Below are 9,297 nucleotides of genomic sequence, written 5' to 3' on the forward strand. Positions count from 1 at the left end.
AAGTCGAGTTTTAGCATTAAGTTTTCATTCAAATTCCTTATCGAATAATTAGGGTTTGGGTTATTTGCGAGCATCGGAATTCGGTTCTTAATAATCAATCTTTCCCCTGCAATTCGGTATTGTTCCTGTTTAATTTCAGTTTTATTTGTTTTACTTTTATTATTAGCATAGAATTGATAGTTAGCATTCCCAAGCCAATTATCGCTTCATCATTGTTATTTATTTTAAGTATGAATTCCGCAATTTTCATAAGTTTTATTGTTGTTTTTACCTTTGCCATGAGTAGCTAAATAGCTAGTGCTAGGATGTAGGCGATTTATGGCTAGGCGGCATTAGATTGATCTCGGACTAAACCCGCGTGTCAGTCGATCGACTGACATTGTTGGTCGATCGACTGACCTTGTAAGGTTACCTTCGTTTTAATTGTTTTTAATCTTGTATTTAACGAATCGAATGCATGCGACCAGTTAGATACCTATTTTGTGACCAACCCATTAGACCGAAAGGTAGGGTAGGTTATTTGACCGTCAATTAATTCGACTAAACTGTGCTAAGATCAAAAGATAGGTATAGTTTAGACCATTAGTCGCTTTTCAGGACGAAAGTCAGTATTAGCGACATTAGGGACCTATAGCGAGATCGAGAGATGCTATTTGTTAGGAGTGGACCGAGAGGACCTCTTATTTCCCGCCTTACTTGTGTTTGATTTAGACCGACCTAGTTTGCTGCCGCCGAAGCTATAATGACCCGACCATCCTAGTACCCTCCTTTATTTGTTTAATTCGTATTTTTAGTTTACTTTCTTTTTATTGCCATTAGCTATAGAACAATTCAAATCAACCCCCATATTAGTTACCTCAGACTAATCATTAGACAACTAAAGTTTACAACTGCCTCCTTGCGGATCGACCCTGTTACCACTAGCCTAGGTTAGTTTTAATAGGAATTATAAATTTTATCTTTGGTACTCACAGCGACGGGTATCAACAGCCAAAGGTGGGGGCTTACCCTCCTCACGATGTGCTGCCACTCGTCCAAGCCAGCATCGGTCATCGCCTCGCTGAAGTCCTGGATCTCCGAGATCGTCGTCATGCCCGTCGAGTCGGTGTACTCTAGTGTCCCTGGAAAAGCTGAGGGCTCGATGCCTGACACCTCAATCTCCTACAAAACTCAAGTGATTCATTATTTTGGTGATCATTCCTCATTTATCAGTTTTATCAAAAATAACAAGTGAATATGCTTACCACGATCGGCCAGGAACAAGGAGAGCGTCACCACTCGCACCGGCCAGGTCAGTCGTCCTCTCAGCCTCTAAGGGCTCCCTAAGCATCATCCGTGTAGGATCGATGGGAACGTAAAAGTGTCACGAGAGCACTGCCGAGCCAAATGCTCACCCAAGTACCACACTGGCCCCATGGGCGTCGTCAACAGTAACCGACTCTATAATACCACAGGTTTCGGTATACTCGGTCGAGTAAGGTGTTGGGTGTTATGAGTTTGGGTTCTGGTGAGTCAGTACTCGATCGAGTATAAAGATACTCGGTCAAGTTGGGCGTACTCGATCGAGTACGCCCTGTACTCGACTGAGTACCCGGTCCGTTATGGGTAATTTACGGATATTCGATTAAAAGAGTTGAGGGGTATTTATTATATTTCATCAGTTTCTAAATCATTTTAGAATCCCTTAAAGTTTAATACGACTCTCTCAAAACTCTCTTATTCATTTTCCAAGCAAGGATCAAGCCTTTGTGATTCCGGATCATCTAGGGTTGCATCTATCGTTGTTGTAAGTCTCTAGTTCTTCTAGTTTGGATTAGATTAAGTTATGGTATACCCCAGTTTCGGTTAATTTGAGGGTTTAGGGTTTGGTCATCATATGTGTGTTGATTGTTGATTATCATTGTTGTAGGTAACGATGCGATATTCGTTATGCATTTATATGATTATTTTCAGTGTAGCGGATTGCGAAAAGGTAGGGTTTCCCTACTCAGTTTACTGTTTAATCATTATAAGTATATGTTGTATTGTTATACGATTGTTTATCTGCTGATTGTTGTTGGTGTGTTGGAGTTGATGTTGGTGATGTGATCGTTGTTGATGATGTTCGCAAGGCGCGTCCTCGGCTGAGTGGAGTCACTTGCGGGAGTGGCTTCACGCCCTAGTTTCGCCCTCTTTGGAACTCGCCACAGGAGGGGATCTGCGCATTAATGAACAGGGTTATCGCTCGTTGATGAGTGGGGATTTGGTGGGGATTGGCTACGGTCCCCCACTGGGAGTGTGGATTACCTGTTGCGATGGGTAATCTGGCAGGGCTACACACTTTAGTGTGTAGTCAGTTACTATGTGAGATCGGTAGTTAGAGGTGTGATGATCAGCAGTTTGCCTTTCTGTACTTGTCTTATTTTGGTTATATAGTAACTGACCCCGTTGTTGTTTTATAAAATCTGTAGTGATCCATTCGGAGATGGTCAGCAGATTGTGACAGGTGATGATGTGCTTTACCTATGGGGTCGTCATGTGAAGTCATCACTCGAGTCTAGCTGTTGCTGTCAAGAGCTTTTAGTTTTCAGTTTTAGTTGTTGAACACTAGACACATGTACTTTGGTTTTTGGATTTTTAACTATGTAACCAGTTAATCATTTATACTTTAATAATTATGTTTTGCATTGGTAATTTTGATATACTAAACTCGGGAAAATGAGATGGTGACGGTCTCTCATGCTAGGGTGGTCCTGGTAAGGCACCTTGATATGTCGGGGTGTCACAAAGTGGTATCAGAGCGACGATTCTGGAACCTAAAACTAATGAACCCAATGAACTTAGGGAGTCTAAATAAAAGGAACCCGGGGAGAGATGTTTGGAGCTACCATAAAGACTTGGGAGACGTCCCGAAGTCGCATTGAGGCCCTTACGATCTCAAGACGGTCACAAGGGGGAGTCTTAGGAACTGTTGTATGTTGATTCATGTGTGTGTGATACCTATAACTTGATCTTGTGAAGTTGTTTGATGAATGGTAAAAGTGTTGGAACATGGTAAAATATGAAAGGTGAATTGTGAATTCGTATACGATACATCTTGAGCATGAAAAATGTTGAGCATGTTACCTGTTTAATACGTGGCTTTCAAAAGGGTAGTGGTACATGTGTATATGATCATGATGATGTTAATGATTGGTTTGTTGGTAGTAGCATGTCATTAAGGTCATGCGTCTATACATATATGAACATCGTGTTTAATTTTCATGTGGGTATGATAAAAGTTCAACTATGTACTGATTTGTTTTTAGAAGTATTGAGCTGTTATTGTTTGTCTTATTCATATTTAAGTTATTTTGTTAAGAAAAATTGATTTGTATGAAAACAGATTATGGAAGGGTTGTTTTAAAACTGTCATAAGTCGAGTTCTAGAAAGGATATTGTTGTGATTCCAATTGGAGGTGATAGCTTGTCCTCTTACGATTCTAACGATAGGCCACACGCCCAAAATGACCAAGTAACGAGTGAGATATGACTGTTTTACGAAACCTGGACATTGCTGAGAACTGAGTTGGTACTCGACCGAGTAAGGTAATACTCGACCGAGTAAGGGCTACTCGGCTGGTATTCCCAATAATCAACCGAGTAATCGTTCTGTGACATTTGGGTCAGCTTTTGGGGTCGAAAACTCGGCCGAGTAATATTGTTACTCGACCGTGTATCCTATACTCGACCGAGTATGCCATGTACTCGACCGAGTACCTCATTAGGCGGTCATTTTGAGTCGGTGGCTATGTTCTTACATTTGTTTTTAGTCGTGGGGTATGTGCACACGTATGTTTTGGGTCTTAAAGCATTCTTTATGTATGTGACGGTCTTGATACGTAAGTTACCAGCTACAATGATGTAGAGAATGCCGGCTTATGAAGGATATGTGTTTGGTAGAGAGGACATGAGTATACGGAATTGTGATGGATAATGGAAAGAATAAGTGAAGTTGACGAGTTATTGAGATGAGGTGCACATTCTATGAGCTATGGTGAGTGAATTAGTCGTTGACTTCAGTGGTGTAGTGATGATTGTATATGGTCAAGTGAAGATAGATCAGTAATGTAAACTCAAGGAATGTTAGAAACAAAATTTGAAATGAGGGATGTGAAAATTATGGTAATTTGGGATATATAGTGATTTCTGGAGAGAGACGATTATGACGATGTTGGGTAAGGAGATGAAAATGGTGACTAGAGAGCTTAGATCGAGGGATGCCGCAATAAGGATATATAGGTACTAGTCGTTATGGAGATTTCTATTACTAGAAGGTGAGCCTAGTGTATAACCCTTTGGAGGTCACCGGATGAAGCAAAGTTTGGTTATCTAGGATTATTAGAAGAAGATGTAATGAATTAAGGAGAAATCATTGAGTGGGTGGATCTATCGGTGGACAGTATGAGTGAAAAGTGTGATGAGAAGGATTGTTGATAAGAAATGAATGAGAAATAATGACATAGGCTTATAGAATTTGATTTTTGGAAGTAATGGAAAGAGAGGGGTGATGTTAAGTTGATTGAACATGAACAAGAATTAGGGGACATGAAAGTCAGGCATCATGGAATTGTGTGATGCTACCATGAGGGCGTGAGTTAAAGGAGTATATATATAAATTGCAGGACGACTTGTTAGACCTGAGTTTGAGGGTTTAAAGGAGTAGGAAGTTGGTAGGGTGTTTGTACGGTAAGAGACTATGGTGGTGAGGTAGATGATTATATAATCAAGGATAAAGGTTGGATAGTTGTTGAGGTAAATTTTGTTGATCGATTTGATGTTCGTTATTTGGGGTGATAACCAGGAGAGGAAATGAATTGTTATATTTAGAGATGATGGTTGGAGAGTAGTCACACGAAGAATGGTGGTGTCGTAGTGTTGTCAGTAGTGGTTACAAATGATGTTACATAGGAAAGTTAGTTGTTCTAAAGGGGTTGATTTTATGGAGACTGATTGGTATGTATGGTCGTGAGGGAGTATAAGATGTGGATATAGGAGGTGTTTTCTGGTAGTTGGGTACTGACGTTATGGTTACATTTGTCAGAAAGTGGTAGTTATGCGAATGGGAGAATGTGTTAGGAGGGGCATACGAGTTAAGCACGGGCGAGAGGTAACCTTATCAGGTCGTAACTTACGTAATCAGGATTGGCTAGTTACATTCGATTATGGGTCCATGATATGTGTAAATGTTGGTGTGAGGTTCTGACCTCATGAGTCATGGTATGGATAATATTCGTAAGGTTGGTATCTGTGATTCCATGTAATAGGTTGCGCCGTGATCTCGTAGAGCGGTTTTAAGAAAGTCTTCTGGTCAAGGAAGTTGTACTGGGTCAGTGTTATGAGATTGTAAAAGTTTTGATGACTATCGATATGGTTGATGTGCCTCGAGTGGCGATCTGGCACGGTTATATAGATTGTTGTTTATTTACTGATGAGACGAATTTTCGAAAGTATATATATCAGTTATATAGATTGTTGTTTGTTTACTGTTGTTTGCTGTCAGTGTCGGTCTTGGCATATAGAGTGTTGTTTTGTTTATTAATATTTCTTACCAGTTTCGGCTTAGGAGTGAGGGTGGAGTAGGATATGGAAGAAAGTTGTGTATGTTTCCGTCGTTGTCATGGTATAATGATATTCGGGACAGTGAGTATAGGGTACTGGGAACTAGTATTACGTTGAGTTATGGATGAGTTTTACGACAATAAACAGAAGAACTTGAGGATCTAGTGTGAGTGTGTATAACAATCGTGGAACGTGAGTTATGATTGTGGAAATAAGTGCATGTGTAGAGAAGTATGTCATTTGGCGGTAATGTTGAAGAGATAGAGTAGTGGTTATACTGAGGATTTTGTGCTATAGGTTAGATGGAGTGCAGAATCATTGGAGGCACGAGAACTGTTAGAGAAAGAGAGCCCTTGATATAGGAATGGTTGTAGGTGTTGAGGTTATAGTGGGTTATCGTTGACATGCGGTGGTAATGAGGATTATGGGTGGTATAGCAAAGAGCCTAGTATTAGTGAGTTACGAGGACGTAACATTTATATTAAGAAGAGTCGGATGCGACAAAGAGAGTTTGATGGTCATACAGGTTTCTATTGGAAGTTTGAGTGTTGGTTTAGAATAAGGATGGATTTGTGTGATGGTCGATTTTATTACAGGTAATGGCACTGCTTGTAGTAGTATGATGTTTAAGAGTGTGAGTAAACATCGATAGTGTTAACGGATTGGGTGATGATGTTTATGTGTGTGAGTAAACTTCGAGGACGAAGTCCGTTTTAAGGGTGGTAGAATTTAACATTCTGTTTTGGTTTTTGGTAGTCTTTCTCCCTCGCTTGACAGATTGTGTTGGTATTAGGATTGCTAGCGAGTTGGTGGCTGTTGTGTTGTTGGCATTCGATGGTATTAGGAAGTTAGAGAGGCTATTCTATGGTTGATGCTAGGTTGAGTGGCGTTGTTGAGGTAGGCCTTGTTGGGTGAGTTAGTGTCAAGGTTGGAGGATGAGTTCTCAGTGGTGTTGGTTGGTAAAGTGGTATGTGTGCATGCTATGTAGGTATGAGTGTGAACTTCGGGGACGAAGTTCGTTTTTTAGGAGGAAAGACTGTAATACAAAAGGTTTCAGTATAGGGGTTACTCGACCGAGTGGGCCTTACTCGGTCGAGTAAGGTGTTGGGTGTTATGAGTTTGGGTTCTAGTGAGTCAGTACTCGATCGAGTATGAAGATACTCGGTCGAGTTGGGCATACTCGATCGAGTACTCGGACCGAGTACCCGGTCAGTTACGGGTAATTTTCGGAGATTCGATTAAAAGAGTTGAGGGGTATTTATTATATTTTGTCAGTTTCATAATCATTTTAGAATCTATAAAAGTTTACTACGACTCTCTCTCAACTCTCTTATTCATTTTCCAAGCAAGGATCAAGCCTTTGTGATTCCGGATTCATCTAGCGTTGCATCGATCATTGTTGTAAGTCTCTAGTTCTTCTATTTTGGATTAGATTGAGTTATGGTAAACCCTAGTATGGGTTAATTTGGGGTTTTAGGGTTTCGTCATCATGTGTGTGTTGATTCTTGATTATCATTGTTGTAGGTGACAATGCGGTATTCGTCATGCATTTGTATGATTATTTTCAGTGTAGCGTATTGCGAAAAGGTATGGTTTCCTTACTCGGTTTACTGTTTAATCATTATAACTACATGTTTGTATTGTTGTACGATTGTTTATCTGCTGATCGTTGTTGGTGTGTTGGAGTTGATGTTGGTGATGTGATGGTTGTTGATGATGTTCGCAAGGCGTGTCCTCGGCTGAGTGGAGTCACTTGCGGGGGTGGCTTCACGACCTAGTTTCACCCTCTGTGAAACCCGCCACAGGAGGGGATGTGCACAATAATGAACAGGGTTATCGCTCGTTGATGAGCGAGGATTTGGTGGGGATTGGCTGCAGTCCCCCACTGGCGGTGTGGATTACCTGTTGCGATGGGTAATCTGGCAGGGTTACACACTTTAGTGTGTAGTCAGTTACTATGTGAGATCGGGAGTTGGAGGTGTGATGATCAGCAGTTTGCCTTTCTGTACTTGTCTTATTTTGGTTATATAGTAACTGACCCCGTTGTTGTTTTATAAATCTGTGGTGATCCATTCGGGGATGGTGAGCAGATTGTGACAGGTGATGATGTGCTTTAGCTATGGGATCGTCATGGGGAGTCATCACTCGAGTCTAGCTGCCGCTGTCAAGAGCTTTTAGTTTTCAGTTTTAGTTGTTGAACACTAGACACATGTACTTTGGTTTTTGGATTTTGAACTATTTAACCAGTTAATCATTTATACTTTAATAATTATTTTTTGGATTGGTAACTTTGATATACTAACCTCGGGCAACCGAGATGGTGACGGTCTCTCATGCTAGGGTTGTCCTGGTAAGGCACCTTGGTCTGTGGGGGTGTCACATACTCGAACTCCGAGGGCGGCGAACCTCAGCCATAAAAGCAGGAGCTCCAGTGTAGCTCTCCCAAGGCCTAGGCACCCACTAAGGCAGGGAAACGGGGGGTCATTCCTATGAGTGTCTCTAAGCAAAGAAAAGATATAAAAACGAAAATCAAAGACACTTACGCTCTCTAAGCTCAGGGCATTCACGCCCCTCTGACAAACGTCGTAAGATGATTGCTGGCTCTTTTGACGACACATGAACCAGTCCCTAACGACGGGGTACTCCTTCGGTACGTCTGTCACCCTTATGCGCGCAAAACTAGGAAAGTAGGAGTACACCCACGCCTGCAGACGAATAATAGTGGTTACAGCTCATTCTCTACAAAAATTATCTTTCATGTTTTCAAAAGAGAGAAAAATGACGACAAAATGATCTTTCATATTTGAAAAAAAGGTTCGTACCTTCAACAGAAGTCCAGGACCGGTAGTGGCAGGAGAAGTCCCCTTCTCCATCAACTCCGGACAAACCATGGCCCTTATGTAACGTGTGAGGACCGCAAAGCTAGGAGTAACCCAGTCCCAATGACCTAGGCTACTCAAGTCAGCAAGAAACGGAAGAAGCTTCGTCGCCAGCCTCTCCCCCTTGTCTCCGTGGTAAATCAAAGACAAGAACCACCACAGCCACAAGCCAGCCCGCTGCTCAGCAGTACAAGGAGGTGGAGGCATCATGCGTTCATCGATCATCACCCTCGCCGGAACCCTACCGCTGAAGTAGTCCCTCACGTAGGTACTCGGCACCAAACCAGGAACCTGGGCCGCACTCGTAGCTAGGTTCCAGCCGATCAGACTCCCCGCCTCGGCCGAGTCTACTCTCATTGCCGTCGACGGCCACACCACCGGCTCCTCTCCACACGACAGACCCGAGATCATGATGTAGTCCTCCAAGGTGACCCCGATCTCACCAAAAGTCATATGGAAAGTCGAGGTCGTGTCCCAGAACCAATCAAGAAAGGCTCGAATCAGGCAAAGGTTAGCCCGAATCTTCCTTTCCTTGATCTCTCTCCACTCGCACCAAGGCACCGAAAGCTCCCTACTCGATGATGTCCTGCTTCTCCACCGTCAGCTTCCCGAAGGCATCCATCATCGTCGTATAACCAGAGAAGGATCTTATGTTCCCAACATCCTGCGTCAATTCAAAAGAAAGTTTTCTTAAGCATATCAAATGACAAGAAATGAACAAACAAGGAAATTGGTAAGAAGTAAATGAATTAAGAAATGACAAGTTGAAGGCTTACCATACTCCTCGCCGTCCTGTATGACAAGTGGCTCTCCGGTACCCAAATGAGATATCTGTCAT

This window comes from Silene latifolia, chromosome 9, assembly GCF_048544455.1.
Source record: "Silene latifolia isolate original U9 population chromosome 9, ASM4854445v1, whole genome shotgun sequence".
Lineage (NCBI taxonomy): Eukaryota > Viridiplantae > Streptophyta > Magnoliopsida > Caryophyllales > Caryophyllaceae > Silene > Silene latifolia.